Genomic DNA, 18224 nt, shown 5'->3' on the forward strand with positions numbered 1-18224 from the left:
ATATAATATTCCGAAAATTGTGCATTGATTTGTTTTGAAGTATGTATTGGATTGCTAAATGATTACTTTGCTAAGTATGTATCATTTAACCCTGTACTGTGTACTGGCGAACATCTTATTCCTTAAATTATGTATCAATTTACATTGATGTGTGCATTGACTTGCTAAATAGCTAATTTGCTTAGTGTGTATTATTTAGCTATATAGTATGTACTGTAATTTTTTTTTTAATTATAGAACTGACGACGCCATTAGTAAAACGAATCTATTCCTCAACATGCGCACTTAAAGAAAATGTGGCAATATAGGAAGCCTAACCCATATATTTTTCTCTCACGCCCGCCCATATAATTTTTGTTCATGATTTAAACAATGCAAGCATGCATGAGGAAGGGAAGATCGAGAACAGAAATCTTTTGCAATTGCTTGATTCAGGAGATTCGTGATCTTGCATTAGAATTTATTTGCAAAACTATTTTCTGATGATTTAAACTATTAAGTAAATTAAGAATTGTTTCCTACCATGTCCTAAGTGATGGAGGAGGAGACACATACTTGTTCATTTTCATCTCTTCTATACATTTTTGTTGTGCATTTAAAGGTGTTGATGTGTCGGGCTTTGCTCAAAGATTAAAATAATCTAAGCCCGATCTAATGAAGACTTTGAGCCTAAGATCAAGCTTTAGGCTTCAGGCCATATCTGAAACTTCTTAATTATTTTTTCAATTTTTAAAATACCAAAAAAGTCTTTAAAATATTAAATACGAATAACTAAAAATTTTCATCACTAATTTTAATACACGATAACTAATTTTTCACTCTATTTATTTATTTATTCCTAATAGTGCAATTTTTTCTCCCTTTTTTTAGCATACTTATTGCAAAAAAAGGGGTCCCTCAAATGCCACGTACACCTATCCTTTTCTTTTCTATTTTTTATTTTCTATTTTTCTATCAAAGGCTCATATATGCAAAATACTAGTATATATTTAAATGAAATACCTAGTGCCAGAAAAGATGCTCATTTGCTGACTTTAGCAAGTTGATTTTCAACAAAATTGTCAAACTTGCATGGGTAGGGTAGGTTCCCATATCTCAACTACAACTGAACCTTAAAATCATATATTTAGAAAAAGTTACAATTATATTTTTCTATTTTTTAAAAATAAAAGATTCCTAGGGAGCAGTGATGTTGATTTTGTAACTGGATTGAATTTACTTGATTCCTAGAGTAGAAACCAAGTAGGATTTGACCCAAATTAGCATGGATTCTTGATAAGAAAACAAAAAAGAAAAGCAATTGAATGCCCACAAGCCAAGAAACGCAAATGAGTCTCCATTCAATTTCTTTTTTATTTTTAAAGAATACTCAGAATTTGAATAGTGAATCTCCTTAAGAGCAAGCCTTTGGAGAGAAAGGTGCCAACTGAGCATGCTAGTAGCCATTGGCAAAAGAACCTATTCAAGTTTAGAAACAATACCACATTAGCCACCTCAAAAAAAAAAAAAGGATAGATTTTAAAATACCTATACTCTTTTATACATCTAGATCCCTCCTCTTTCTTTGTTTTTTCTCATAAAAAGCTATCCACTAAATAATAGGCTTATTAGCAAGGGAAGCTTGCTTCTTTGATAAGCACGATTTTTATCGCCAGTATAAAAAAAGAAACATATTTGATTATTTTAGTATTTTTTAATTAAATTATATGATTATATTAATATTATAATCTTAAAAATTATTGGATGGGTTAAGTCAATATACCTCTGAATAATCATTTGTCTATTACACATGAAGCATTGACTCAAATAATAGGATGCATGTACATGAGACATTGCGGATTAACTCTTCCACTACGTTTCACTTGACCCTGGTGATTCCCTCAAATCTTTCAGCTATTGAATTTCTTCACCATCACGATAATGATGTTAGGCGTGGTTGTCATCTTGACCGAAGGAAAACATTACATCAGTGCAAGAAAGAAAACAAGCATGGGCTCCTTGCTACAGAGTAGCTTTTTTATAGGGCAAGGGTTTTTTTTTTTTGTTAATGTAATATCTCTTTCGGATAGGGGCCACCGTTGCTTTGCACTTGATTCAATTTTTAGAGATTAATACTTTGTACTGTTATGCCTGGTTTCTTTCTCTCTCTCTCGTTCTTTTTTTTTAATACAACGGTACCTCACACTACATGCGCACAAGTGCACTGAAGGGAGAAAGCGTGGACTCAAAACTCTCCCATAATATCTGGTTTCCCTCTTGGAGAGAGATTTTTTTTGTAAACCAGCCCAACCAATGATCGTAATATTGATTGCCGCCATTGTTGGATATGTTGGAAACAAAGAAATGCAAGAATTTTTTCAAATTAGCAAGCTCCGATTTCATCCATTGCAACTGAAGGTTTCCACTTATTCAGCAATTGGTCCATCCTATGTGATAGTAAAATGCTACGAGTTAGATGTTTGACGTCTCATATAGCTGAGATAGGATGCTGATATTTTGTTTGCAAAGAGTTATTTTGGGCTGAAGAGGACTTTTATTCTTTTGTCTATGTTTTATCATCCTCCACTCTGTTTACTCCCCTGCAACAACATACGGTTTTTTATTTGATTTGCTATCTTCTCCTCCTGGCAGCAAATTATACTTCTAATTTTTGGCTCTAATCAAGGAAAGATAGGTGGTTTTAACCTCTTTTTCAATCAAAAAAGGAAACATGACAGGAAAAATAAACCATAATCAAATGGGTAAAGCAAAACAAGTGAAAAGCCTGTCGAATTTACAAGTACGAGCCATTTAACTGGTTCCGTCTATAGGGAGTCAACTTGCTCCTCCCGGAGAGAGACAGCTTCCAAATTTAAAATTTTTGGCCAATGGATCTGCTGCGAGAAATGGAAATCAAATAAGGCATCTGCAAGAAGATTATGAATTACTCCTGGTGGTTCGGTTTGATGGGAAAGAAAGAAGGATTAATTGGTAACCTAATTGGTATTTTAAGAATGAAAAGTTAAATAGGTTGAAAAGCAGTGCTTTAACAAACTATATACCCCTCTGTTTACAACCAACCTTTTAACCTTTACTTCCTTTACTTCTATTTATAACCTTTATAAATTTAATAGTCCAGAGGATTACTGGACTCAATTTTGACTGCTCTGGTGGTTGCAGGAAAGATCGAAAAGTGTCTAGAAGTGAGATTTGCCTTATCTAAAAATCAAATTATTTGTCAAACATGTAGAAATCCTGACTTCCTTATGCAATGTCTAATTAAGTTATTTTAAATAAAATATTTTTTTTAGATAATACGGAAAGATTATACATATCTAGCATGAATATATTATATAAAATCATAAAACAAAAAAGAGATTTAAAAAAGAAGGTGTGGTTTCGTGGCTGTGCCAAAGAGCACCACCAAAATGTTGAGCAACCCAATTTGCCGCTTTGTTTGGATTAATTTTTTGAGCTCTACGATATGATAGTAATCTCTAAAAGGCTCCGCAGACTTAGTAATCAGAATAAAATTTTATTATTTGAATTTTGAAATGGACTAGTTAAAACAAAAAAAAAAAAGTGAAACTCTTTGATAAAGCAAATTTCTTAGTCTACAAAGAGTTAGATAAAGCGGCAGAAGACAAAATTAATATATTGGCCGACATCTAGTTCATAGAATTGTTACTTTTTTGCATTCATTTCTACTGAATATATTTATTTTGGAAATACCATAGTCTCTTTTAACTAAAAGAGGATCAACTAACAAAGTCCAACTTCATCTCCAAGCTTGCATCCCGCTATCTCTCACTCACACAGAGTGCCTGAGGAATAGTTGACGGGAGGACATGGCATTAGGGGTCCGGACCTCCTGGTACTTCTCTCGCACCATCATCATGGTACTTCTCCGCCATCAGTATTCCAAAGACCATAGGTATGTCATCCGGATCTTATCCATCCTATGCTATGGGAATAGAAAAACTTATGAGTCATCGAGTTGACGTCTATGTACAAACAAACGTCCTTATTAAACTAAAAATTTAAATTAATTCAAATATAATCACAAATATCATGATCGGCTCGTGATCAGCCTCCATAGATCCGTACTGCAGTGTCTCCTAATCTACATAGATTATGGACTGGGCCCACTCTGATACTATTTATAACAATCAAGGACCTTATCCAAAATAGTTAGCCGAAAGGTATAATTTGGATTTCTTGATACTGTATAAATGCCTAAGATCTATCCAGCAAATAACTGATATGAGACTAAATATATGTTTACATGAGTCCATACAGTATTTATCATCTCGGAAATGCAGGTCTTTTGGGCGATGCTTCCTTTGTTACCAACGGTCCGCGCTTGCTGGACAAAATCCAGCGTAGCAGGCAGTCACTGTGACTTCCTCCACTGGTTTCTTTGCGTGACGCCTATGGGCTTTCTCAATCCAAAGCTACCCTGGGCCTTGGATTCTGGGACTAAGTGGGCCTCGATCATTGCATTTCAAGCCTTGCAATCGAGCGCCAGTTTTGTAGGTCTGGCCTTATGACTTATTGAACCTCACCGTGCGGTAAGAATTAGGGATGCAAATGGGCCAACATGCCAAATTACATAAAAATTGGCCCACAGGCCGTCCTATTTGCAGCCATGGCTGGATGGGGAAGACCCTTTTCAACGGGACGATCAAAATAAAAATTTTGATGGATCTGCGCGACCCAACTCAGCCGGTGCTGGAATTGTTATTAGAAACCATTATGGGCAGGTTTTATGTGCAGCATCCGTTCCATTATGACCTTCAACTAGCAGTGGACAGATTTCATACGGACAAAATTCTGTTAGAAGAGAATTCGAAAACTGTGGGTACTTGGATGAACATTCCTATGGAGGCAAATCAGGTTGCTGATCATTTGGCGAATATGGCAAGTACCAATTGGATCGAAGCTTTCTAGACCGAAGAATATCCATCATCGCTGGTTGACCTAATGGGGGTATATGCTTGTGGTATTTTCTTCATTCGTGATAGTGCTTAGTCCATACTAGGTTCATCTGTTTTATATAAGTACCCAAGATCTACTCACTGCATAGCTGATATGAGACTAAATATATGCCTGCATAGATTCTTACATAGTCATTCTCCGTTATCAATAAAAAATTAGAAAAAAAAGGATGATAAAGACAAAGTAGTCCCCAAAAAGATAATTCATGCCATGAATTTTAACATGAAGGCTTAGGCCCCAATAGTCTTAAAAATAACAATTTTCTCTGCGTTTCTAGGTGTTTGACATTGATGGCCACCATACACTGATATCTTCAGTAGGACATACAACTTTTAGATTTTGATCAATGTGTCCCACATGCTTTAGAAAGAAATATCACTAAATCCAGGGTGTAGTTAATCCTACGAAGAAAGAGCTCTCCCTTCCCATTGCGATAAATGCCTTTTACGAGAAGAAAACATTTTATAGTTGACCATCTAGTCATTAATCACTAGCTTGTTTGGACGTTAAGAGACCCCAAAGAGCATCTAAAGAGCCACAAGTTTTGTGCATGGTTGAACCGGGTCGCCACGCCCATTTGACGATATCCCCTATCCATCCCTTTTGAGCTCACCGTATTTTGCAAAGCCAAATGAGACTTTGGATGATCCGAAGTATCATCACTAGATTTCATGTGAATGGTGGCCCTAACCTTTCATTAGCTCCAAAAGAGCCGTGGACCACGACATGTTTTTCCCTCTTGTAATAGAGTGCCTTTTTTAATGTAATAGGATGATCAAAAGGACTTGGATCAATGTACCAAGCAACCATAAAGGAATTCCAAGCCAAATTAAATAAAAAGGGATTATATCTCAACAAACTGATTCATCAAGTTTGGCATTCGAAATGTGCCTACTTAGTATAAAGTCTCTTTACGGTTGTACCTATCTTGGAGTTCAGCTCGTTCTAGAGATACAAGTTTGAGCATTAATTTATGGTTCATTATGGATTAAGTGATGCTGAAGTTTATGTGGGGTTGCTTATTTCATTTTCTCCACAAGGGTCAGGACTTAGGCCTAATGCTTTTGGGAGCACATCCAGTGGGAAAGAGTGCCTTTTTAGCCTATGTGAACAGTCATGGGCATGGCATGGCCTACTGTGATGGGTTAGGCCTGCTCCTAGTAATTTTATAAGTCGCATAGAACATCTCCCGTCCCAAGAAATTAAAAAAAAACAAAAGAAACGAAGCTCCTAATAGTCATGCGAGAACCCTGTTGATAACAAATAAAATGAGTCGATGCTGTGGATTTGGATTGGACAAACTTATTTCTTTTCATGTGTGATAGAAAGTAGAGGGCAATTGAGTGGGGGGAGTAGTGGCTTAATGGGAGAGAACGGCAGTTGGTGGAACTCGTGGAAGATATACTAATGCCTATGGATAAGAGCATGGATAGAGGGTAGAGATGCATATGAGTCTTAATGGCTTATGTTCAACTAAATGATTTATTGAACCTTACCTGAGCCAACACCAAGGCTGGCGGATTACGCCACTGTATAGAATACATGTCCCTATATTGATCACTCAAACCTGGTCTGATGCAACGTGGAGTCACAATGCGGGGCTTGTTACAGTGTCTTGAATTCCAATACAAAGTATCGCCTTTTAACATGATAAAAAAGCTTCATTGACTTCAAACCAGATTATACAAATCCTCTCCCCACTTTTTCTATCTCTAATGATTATAATCTTGTTGACGGCAGTTATTAATTCAGTCGGTTGACATCTCTCCCTAGAGGACTTGTCCTTCGAAGAGATTCATGGTTCAAATTCTAGGTATTGCTTAGAAAAATGACTATGATTGAGTTATATTGATGGACCTTTTGCCTCCTTTGTGAGAATAAGCAATGATGCCAACGAGCTTACAACATTGATCCATAGAGCATGCAATAAACTATGTCAGCATGGAAGGTGGATCATCTGCAGCCTTCCAGAATGAATCAATTAATTTTGGTTTGGCCATCAAAAGAAAGGTTTATTGGACAAACTCAACATGCGCATATCTAGAACTGGATTGAGTTTGAAAGTAGATGATCTATAGGCTGATTGGAGGTCGGAAGCCAAAAGAGACTACTCTATGTTAATCCTTTGGGTGCACCCTTGCATTAAAGAACATTTTAGTGCTTGTGACCATGGAGGCACCAGGATGCATGCTCCTACCCTTCGAAAGGGTGGCCCTTGGCGGCAGGAAGGACCTGACCAGAACTACTAAACAATCCCCTCCAAAAGGTGGCCCTTGGTTGCTTGGATGTATCATGGTCTTTAAACCACTTCCAAAGTACGACCCTCCCATGCCACTACTAGTGCAATGCTTGAGTATGTTGCATTATCTCAGCAGTCACGCTCTATGAAGTTCTAGATTCGAGTCTAGGATGATATATTACTTAAATCAAGAAAAAAAATATATATTTAACAGTATTTTTTGTTTTTTTAAATAAAAAATAAAGATTTTTTTACTTTCAATATTTTTAAAAATAAAAAACTTATATTTTTATTATTACAACCGATAATGCCGTCTCTACAACATCATCTTTACAATTGTTGTCATGGTGATTATATATACCACCATTATCGCTACACCCACACTACCATAGCTATCATCAATCCTGCCTCTCTATCACATCGTTAGTACTGTTGCTGATCCCATTATCTCCGTGGTATCGCTGCTACCATCATTATTGTCTTTGCTGCATTTACTATTTTTCCTCCTCCCATCCTTTCTAATCTCCGCCATCAATATTGCCATCGCCTTCGTTGCCTTCATCATCGCTGCGATCGCCGTTGCTATATCTATATTTTTAAATTAACGGATTAAAGTGAATAAATTTATATTTTTAAAATTATTAAAATAATAAAATTTTTATTTTTCTAATTCTAAAAATATAAAAAATAAAAATGAGGTCAAACGCTTACGGCCTGTCTCTATTATCATTTCCCTAGTAGGAATTCAGTCCTTGATTTCTCGAACCGTACGGGATTGGCCTTCCATGAGTCTAGTAAGTGCCACTTTTTGCTGACAGACGAAACTTGGAATTAAGTGGCCTCGACTTTGTATAGAAATCATCAAGCAATCACGGCTCTGATGTGGGAATTTAAGTAGTTGTCCTTTGCCGCAGTATCGGCACTAAACTCGAGTGAGATTAGTGAACACACGAAATAAAGTAGATCCGCATGAGTACTGATATGAATCACCAGTACAAAGTTCGTCACCAATACGTGACAGGTCACCTCAAGGCCTAAGTTTTACCAATTGCATCCACCGAACTTGGGTACCAAATTTTTGGTTCGGTCACCTAAATCTAGTGGATCCTCACTGCAGCCACCACATTCTCCAGTATAGGACTTTATATAATTTCCATCAGAACCAAGACCTCTTCAGTAATCTCAAATCCTTGCCATAGTGATAGTAACAATAAGTAAAGTCACGAATGCAGGTCTGCAAACTGAGAAATATGTAAGTTGATGTCTAATGGCGTGAGAAAATTATATGTGGAAAATTTGTTGAAAAAAGGAGCTTGATGAAAAAAAAATATATGATCTCCTTTGGGTTAGGACTCCACTTCCAAGAACTCCACTATTGAGAGATATTTAACGGATCTATCCAGTATCCTCTTATGCAAATCTCCCCCCTCTCCCCTTCAATATGTGTAACGCCAAGCAACTAGTTTCTATCTATGAGTTCTCATTTTGCTCCATGCAGATCGACCACCGTTAGAGCTTCTCATGCATGATGAACGCATCATTCAAAGACCATCTCCACTTCACATTTGCTATTTTTCAGTTATAAATATGATCAAGCCAGCGCTGTTTTAAGAAAACACCCAGTTGGTCCACCATTGGGAGCTTACGCCGTCGATCAAAATAGCACACGCTTTTCAAAAGTATGCAACACAAGCATGCAATTGGAGCTGTAATTATCTTAATGGTTAGGGAGTTAATAAGTTAGCAGAGACTGTGAGGCTTTGCATGGTTTGAATTTGGTTGTAAAAGAAAAGTTTGGTTGGACAAGCATAGCTTGCGGACGATACTTCTGAGGACTCGTGCGGACGTGTGTTTAGTTCTATATTGGTTATTCGCTGTGTAGATCTTGAGTACTTATATATGATCAAGAAATATAAATAATACCTTTCGGCTAATCATTTTAAAATAGTATCAGAGTGGATCCACTCCATAACTTATGTGGATTAGAAAATACTATATGAATTGCTTTAAGGCGATCACGCAAAGGTCGAATTTCACTAAGGTTCATAACAGTTAGTAGTTGCTCACTCAATTAGCTGGAGGTTGAAAGCCACTGGGCTTCAACCATGAGTGTAAGTGGAGCCCTATAATTTAGCAACGAACCATTTGGGTGGTGAGTCCATTATAGCTGACTCCAGCATAGGTTGAAACTATACGTATCATTGGTAAAGGATCCCTTTGAAACTGTGAGGTTGGGCACCATGGAGAACTCAAGTTTAGATCTTCTTCGAGAGGATGTTCTTCCCACTGCAATTACTGAGATATATAAAGTGATCAAGTTCCATGGCATAGTATGGTCAATGATCAAGAATATTAAGCTCCAATTCAGCAGCATAAAGTCGAGGATCACAACTTGACGGCAAGAAAAATGGCGCAAGTAAAATTGAACTCATCGAGATGGCGTGGGAAAAGTTGGAGCATGAATCTCTTTTGGTTTATGGTGACAGGTCCAGGGCCAGCTTTTGGAGCTGCTTCTGAGCAAGCAAAGACTATCTTCTTCTTTCTTTCCTCAATCCCCCCTTCTTAACGAACCACCATGGAAGCCCCACCAACTAGTGTTACTTGGGTTGATAAATTCGGAAACATCTCCCAATCAAGGATCAAGCCAAGAACCCCCAAGGAAAATTTCCATTTTACACAGAACTTAAACAATTTGGATGCTAAAGAAGTGAGAGAAAGGAATGCGGAATGGCTTTTTTGGGCAAAAGGAATCAAGAATAGTTCAAGATGTTGAGTATCAAATGATGCTTTCTCATCTCACTGATGTAATCTGAGCGGGTTTTCTCCGTTTTGCTCAAAAAAGTTCTCAGCTGAACCTAGCAAACGCATAGGTAGGATTGCCTTTCCAAGCTTTTTTAATATTTAAATAGATCCAACAAAAGTGAAGTAGCAACTCTGAAAGAACTTGCTTGAATCGACAACTCAGCCACTGACATGATAAACCATCCATAGGCTGCTAAATTATGCTGAAAAGTGACAGAGCAAATACTTTCTCGAAAGAAAAGTTCTTTCAAAAAAGTTGATTTGGTCTTACGCATGAGGGACTGAGATGTGTAAACTCTTCAGTAGAAGGTAGAGATTGTTTCTGTTATTTTGCAATGGAGTCCTCATCGGGTGGCCTGATATAACTAAAACCATGAAAGGAAACTTATACCATGACATGTGCCCTTCGCATGCGTTTCACCTGTATGTCAAATTATGTACTGTATTTCAATGTTTGCATGCTCATGCTACTTTGCTATTTTTTACACACACAATTAAAAAAAGAGAAGTCTCTTATACTTTTTTTTTCGATTAAATCCATTCCAAAGGGGATGAAGGTTTGGCGCTGACTCCTACGCGTTCATTGGTAGAGTGCATGTACGACCAGCGAAGAGAACATCATCTTCTGAATCAAGCGAACGATGCATGGGAATTTGGATATATTCTTGCATGCATTAATGTGAGCTTACATCACCGTTCGAGAGCATTGCATACGAGCCTCCTACGTTTTCTACAACGATGAACTTCCTGTGGAACCTGAAGGTATAGAAAAGCTCTCGTCTTCCCATAAACAACAACAAGACTTCAAACCCCTATCATAAAAAAAAAACAAGCATATAGAATATATGCATACTCTAAACTTGGAAAAATCTATTCTGGTAGCTAGGTACGGAATCCGATATCCAAACCTGGGTGGTCGTAACTAACTATAATATTCTCAAAAATTTAGAAGCACCAAGTACTCAAACTTTTTTGCATCAAGTGATTCCCCTCTTATGGATATATAAAGAGGGATGCGAAGGATTCAATAAAAATGGATCCTTTACAACGTTATTACCCAACTGTTGACGCACCAACACTGTTAACAAGAGTGCAAACACTGGCCTTAAACTCAAATAAGGCAAGTGAACACGCAAGACAACATAGCAACACAAAACAAAAGAGAACACACACATGGGTACAAACAGAGACTCGAGTACTAGCTAGGTTTTCTTCAGTAGTAGTAATTTTCACCGAGACGATTTAAGTGGGATACATGAAGTGGTGCTGAGGGTTCGGTCCCCCAGGGCTCACCCTCTTGGATTCATTGTATGCAGTATCAGACGTCTCCTCTTGTCCGGTGCTTGCCATGAACGAAGCTGTCATGTTCGCCGTGGGGCCTCCGGCAGTGTTTCCCGACGCTTCCTGATACACCAAACGAGACTCTACGTCCCGAGTAGAGGAGGACAAGATCAGGATGATGCATAACCAAAAGCTTGGTCTCGTAGTCCCCATTATTTCCTTCTGGTGCTTCCAACTTAGAGCTAGAGAGATCTGTGGCCTCTGGGCTCTAGTTTGCGGGCTATTTATAGGCTGCTCCCTCACTATTCTATAGGCAAGAGGGAGATTAATTAATGAGTAATAGTGGAAAACAATGTGCTTAATGATACATGGATAGGCTTGATCACTTAAGCCTTGCCTTTCTTTATATGCATTTCAAATGACATTGTCGACATTCTTTTTTTTATTCCTTAAGATTATCCACATTTTATTTAACATTTTGTTACTTTTGCATACTCTCGATCTTGATACACCTTGGTTTTCTCATGCATGATTATTTTCAGAGGGAAGTGTTTGGTGGAGATGTATGCAGGACTGAAGTTATGGGAAAACTTATAAGATGGTATTTGTCCCACTTTTTGTACTTACAAGTGTTATTATTTTGTTGAACTGGTAGAGCTATGCTAAAGGAACAGTTGATGCCGCATTAATTACAGTTTTGCTCAAGAAAATCATGAGCCAGTCCCATTTTTTAGTCCAATAAGCAGTATTCGTATATGAAGTTTTATTTTCGATTTGTAATTTTGCAAACTAATTCACTCGTAAATTAACTTCATGCAAATTAAATGTACCAAATCTTGATGTCCGTACCACCATGACCAGTGTTTGTGCTTGTTTCTCAAATGAAATCCTGCCAATGGTTCCAATCAAATATCGGCAATATCCAGTTTAAAAGGGCAATTTTAGATGCAACCCATGGTCATATGCCAAGCCCTTAGGATTTTTTAAGAACCAGGATGGGAAGGAAACTCAGCCAAAAATTAGACTTGAAACTTGATACCAACTCTCAATGACTTTACTAGCTATACTAGTCGGCACACCTGCAACATTTTTTGGAATTAGATCGATCCATAGGTCACATATGTATGCCTTCAAAGATATTTGCTAGACAAAATCAGGCTAACATGTGAAAATCCATGGCTGGCATCTCAACTCTAATATTATTTAACAATATCCAAATTACCACATTGCAATAGGATAATGATGACAAACAAGGTTAAAATGCCCGGTATCCCTAAAGGTTCATCTGGTTCGGGTTTATCAGATTATGGGTAATTCCTAAAAATCTTCTATTTAGAAAAATGATTGTAGCAAAAAATAAATTTTGGCATGTGTGGTTGGTGAAAAAATTTCTTCAAAAAATAGCACTGACACGATTCATAAATTTAGTTGGAGCTAATTTTATTTGAGAATATTACCAAATTTTCAACATTACCCTTGAATAAACAATTTAAGTAATCACTTTTTTTTGTTCCATCCATTTATTGACCATTCATGACCACTTACATGAAGACTATCAACATGGGCTATTTTGAATATTGAAATAGATTTACATGAGTTAATAAAATTTTTTTAAATTAATTATATATATTAGAAAATATATTTGTTATTATACATAAATTTTAATGTATTTTTGGTATATTAATAAATCCATTACTTAAAAATTTTATAGATATATTTATTAATAATAAATATATTAAATATTAATAAATACCTTATTAGATTTATTAATTATATATTTATATTACTATTTATAAATAATACTATTGTTAATTTAATATATTAATTATAATCAATCAATTTCTTATATTAATTATAATAAATAATTAATAAATACATTAACAATAATAAATACTTTGATTAATACATTAATTACTAATATATTTAATATTATATTATAATTAGAATATTAATTATAATTAATAGAATCTATAAATATATATTAATATTTATTTAATAAATTAATATTATTAATGTAATATTAACTCCGCTTGATAATTTCAAACTACCTTCCTAATAGTATTTATTTTACTATGGTAATCTAATATGAAATTTTTTTTCGCATATTAGATTACCCCCAACTAAAGGGATCCTCAGAAGAAAAGATAAACGCCTTGGTGAAGAAAATTAATGTGTTACAAAGAGCAACTGTGCCATATTGAAAAACAAGGGATCCTTTGACAATGCATCACCACATTCAAAAAATTGCAGTAATGATGGTGAAAATTAAAGAGAGAGATTATAGGATTTGATTGTGAAGAAGGAATTGAGAATATGTCTTAGCTGCCTATCAATCTTATATCACTATTACAGTAAAGCAAAATTTTCTTCTTTATCTTGATGAATGGTCCGAGTCGTTGAGCATGCAGGAGTGGTCCCTCTTTTATGTGGGACCATATTATTTAAAATAGAAAAAAATAGAAAAAGAAGAAGTGGCGTACGTGGCTCATTTTGGAACCTTTTTTTTTTTATTCACAAGCCCCTTTCGGCCTGTTTTTGGAGGGCGGCAACAAAAGAGGAGAGGAGGGAGAGAGAACGGCCGACGGTGGAAAAAAAACCTTATGAAGTTAGAGTATTACTTTGTGGTCGATTTTATCCCAATTTTATTAAAATTTTAGTATATTATTTCCGACATTTAGGCTGCAAATTGAATGGTTTAAATTTTTGAAAGATTTTCTTCATTGGATATTTAAGGCATCTATATTTGGTGATATCTATTTTTTATTTTGTTGTTTATTTTGAAAATCTATTTTACTGTTGATGAATATTATTATTGTGAAAGCCAAGATTAGATCTTGATAATATTTGTATAGCCTCTAGTTAACTTAGAGAAGATTCATTGTAATCCTATTATCTCAAATAGTAGAAAATCTTTACTGGAATAGGTCTTGTGATTTTTTTCCTCATATTGAAGGGTTTTTCATGTTACAATTGTGTATCTCTTGTTGGGGGTTGCTTAATTATTTTGCTTGTTTACTATTTATACGGATTATGGAGATTATTGTTGCTTGGTGAATTGCAGTGATATTCCATATAATTAATTAAAAAAAGAAAAAGGGTTTGTGGCCTTATTGTTTTTTGGTCCATTTTTTTCCAGTAGAGTGTTTTCGTGGTTGTTTTTTCCGTCATGTTTATTTAGCTATCCTTCTCTCTTTTTTTCCCTTTCTTTTATTTTTTTTAATTTTGTCCTTGCTTGTTCGGGGCTCATTTTCTTTATATCTCCTTTCTATAATACACCTCAATTCGATTCCTTTTCTTTAAGAAAAATTAAAAAGAGAAGAGAAATAAAACTGAAAGTTTTACTTATTGATCTAATTTGATTTAGGCAAAAAATGCAAATAGATGATATGATATCTATCCAATCCTTATTGAGTGTATATCCTATGGACAACACTTTTCATTTCAGAAGCGAGGCTTATCCTTATAGTTACATCTCTTCGCTGCAACAGAAGTTCTATGCCTAGAAAATCATTATGTGCGTGGGCCTCTCTCATTTTCCTTTTTTTTTTAAAGAAAAAAAAACACTCTTCAAGCAACTTATTTTATCGAGGATGCTTCTTTACAATTTAATAATGGTTTCAATCGATCAAAAATATTAACAAATTAGATCTATTGTGTATCTTATTTGTTTGAAACCCAAATTAGATTATAATTGGGCTTTCTTTCCAATTAGCCATTTTCCCCATAAAATTAGGCTCCGGATATGTTTTTGCAGACCTATTCATATGTTATCACGTGGCCTTGGGTTCGAAACTAATTTTCTTAGTAGGCCAAGCTCACTCCATAACAATCATAGCAACACTTTGTAATAAGAAGCAATAGGTAGGATTTTCCATTCTGCTTATTGCTTCTTGTTTTTCCTCCAATTCTCTCTCTTTCTGAGTAACATGGTGGCATTGCCACCATTATGAGTTGAACTTGAGACCTATCCAACTTGTTGAGATAAGTATGGTTAGGGCAGGTAAACATCTTCTCAGTTGATAAAATATTGATAATCTCGATTTAGAATCAAGGACTCAAATACTTGCTTCATAATTAGGATGGCAATTCACAAGTCCATTAGGTGAAAGATTGCTATCTTGTAGGCCTTGGAATATCACCAGCTAAAAATCACCGGCCGACATGAGTCGACTTCTACATTTCGTTTATCCTTAAGTGCTGGAATCATGATCGCTGGCCAATTAGCTTGGTGCAATACGAGAATTGCGGGTCCAAAAGTCACATATGTTGCCGCACTTATGATGCCCCAACAAGTTGTGATGGTGCCCGATTTCTCGAAGAGCTGAACCTAGCTAATTTTTGGCATGAGATCGATTGGAGTAGTCAATGATAAATACCCTCTCAACTGTTAATGTTCGATTTTACATGACATTTAGATCAAAATCTGTCATTGTCGGCTCCATGATATTGCTTTGATGATGGAGGAGTGACTTGGAAAGATTAATTAGACCGACTAAGGATAGCTGCATGACGAAACATGGATGTGAATTGTTAGATTTTAACTAGCATCTAGACCCAAACCTACATAGTGGTCCCCGTGATGTTCTTGTGATGATAGAGAGGACTGCACTGCAAAAATTAATTAGACCGATAATTACATGATGAACTAATGGTTGCTGCTTCTTTGTGCGTGTCGGTAAGTGAGAGAGAGAGAGCTGGGGGAATAAATTACGAGGTAAATGGTGTTCGATGTAGACCAGCAGATGGGCTCGTAGCCCTTTTGCCGTACCGATGTGATTGCAAATTTTCTTTTTATAACAAAAGCTTTTCCTCTTATCAAGTTGTGGGCTGGGAAGAGGTCCAAGATTTCAACCAGAAAGTGTTCTTGTCGTAATAATTTTTTTTTTCAAAAAAAAAAAAATCCTGCAAAGAGACCCAGGTTTAGAGTGGCACTATGTTGATGAATTGATTCTTAATTTCTGTTATATTTTATGATTGAAGTACCAGATAAAGTTTTTCCCTCTTCAAGTAAAAAGACAATTTTGAACTTACTATTCATCGTCCTCATTGCTTAAAAGACAATTGGTTCTAAATCGAAGATATCTTCTGAGAGAAAAGAAAGAAAATGATTCTGATCAAAATTGTTTAAGGACAATCAAATTCAAAATATCTGATTGTTGAGCAAAATGGTGCGTCGACTAAAGGAGCTATGAATTCACCCAAATCAATAATATTAAGCTTGTCAATATATGTCTATCTTAAAATACTTATTGTATAAGAAATTGTAGCATATAAATATAGAACCATTGCATTCATTTATTTTCAATATTTGCACATAAGATGGCAATTTACATGAGATAATGGGACAAAAATTGCTCCGGCTTTGCTTACGGGCACTTTGAATACGATACTCATTCTTAATCTTCCAAAGATTGGTCGAAAGCTTTTTGATAGTTTACAATCAAGCAGGATATTTTGCTTAGGGTTCATTTAGTATATCTTGTTTTCTATTTTTATTTTCAAAAATCCAACAAAAGAAAATGAATTAGACCGTATGGTAAAATCTAGAGAAATCGGAAAGCAAGATTTATGACTTTCAAAAAAGAGGGAACAAAAGCAAGGATGGCACAGTTCTATATAAATATTATCTTCAACGTGATAATTTATTTATTTATATTGAAACAAAAATATGAAAAAACTGATATGCCAAATAGGTCCTTTATTTTTTCTGATGTCACATTGTATTAGCCCACGTCATGTTTGGTTAGTGGGTTTTGGAGCCAAACAAGCAGAGCAAAACAGCTTCTATGTGCTTCGTAAAAACAAAATCCATACCGTAGAAACCATGAGAGAAACTATGTTAAGAGAATTTTCTTAGAGGTCACTGCTACTACCACATCATACTCGTACACCATGATGCATGCATGCATAGAGGAATCCAACCCACGTTTTGTTCCGCGCGTTGTACTAATGAGGTTTAATTGCCAGAGAAAGCAGAGAAAATTAGAAACCTCGGACCCGTCTCGATTCTACAACGGCTCCTTCTTTCCAATCCCCATCCCTCGAGTCTTTTTTTCCTCCCGGGGGTGGGGGCCGGCGATCCAATCCCTTCATCTCCTGTGTCATTTCTCTAAAACAGTGTGGATCTAGTCATCATGACGGTGCCGCACATCTATCTCCTACGGTGGAAGAGCTAATAGAGTGTGGCTTCCGTGGCCAAAACGTGGCCTGCTCTTAGTATGCAATTTCATTGCGGCACGCAAGTGGTTACCATTATCTTATGACCTCTCATGCAGTCCCACTCAACACCCTCTTATTTCTTCTTTCTGGCTAAGAATGCATCCATTTCTATCCAGCTTTTCCTTCTTAAATAAACCTAAACTTTAATATGACCTATGCCCAGGCTTCCAAACTGATCCATTAAGCGAAGTTCTCTCCACTGAAAAGCATTCTGGCTTTAAGAGGGGTAAGACTTGGCATCAGTGATGACCAGTACAATTAGTGAACAAAAACAGGAAAGCAATAGTTACAATTTTTTACGCAGAAACAATAAGTTAATTCTATAGTGACCATAGATGCAGCGTTTCATTCTCATTGAATACAATGTGGACTCCAAATCTTAGAGTTACAGAAGATTGGTCGGCCAGAGTGGACAAGTGCATGGCAGACGTCCTTGGCACCACGTTACGTAGTGGATTATATGGACGGTAGAGAAAGACGAGCACAATAAGAAAAAGAAGTTGCGGTCGTGACCGATCTCATGAAATCAAAAGACTTCAATGCAATCTTGAATCTCCTATCCACTATTGCAGCAATGCATTGGACGGCCCTGTTCCAACTGCCGTGTATTGTTATGGGATTGACGCAAAAGTTTGTTATCAGAAAAATGTTCATGCTTTCGTTCATCCCAAAGGATCATAAAAGCAACCTTCCTTTATCTTTATTT

This window comes from Phoenix dactylifera, chromosome 9 (assembly GCF_009389715.1).
Source record: "Phoenix dactylifera cultivar Barhee BC4 chromosome 9, palm_55x_up_171113_PBpolish2nd_filt_p, whole genome shotgun sequence".
Classification (NCBI taxonomy): domain Eukaryota; kingdom Viridiplantae; phylum Streptophyta; class Magnoliopsida; order Arecales; family Arecaceae; genus Phoenix; species Phoenix dactylifera.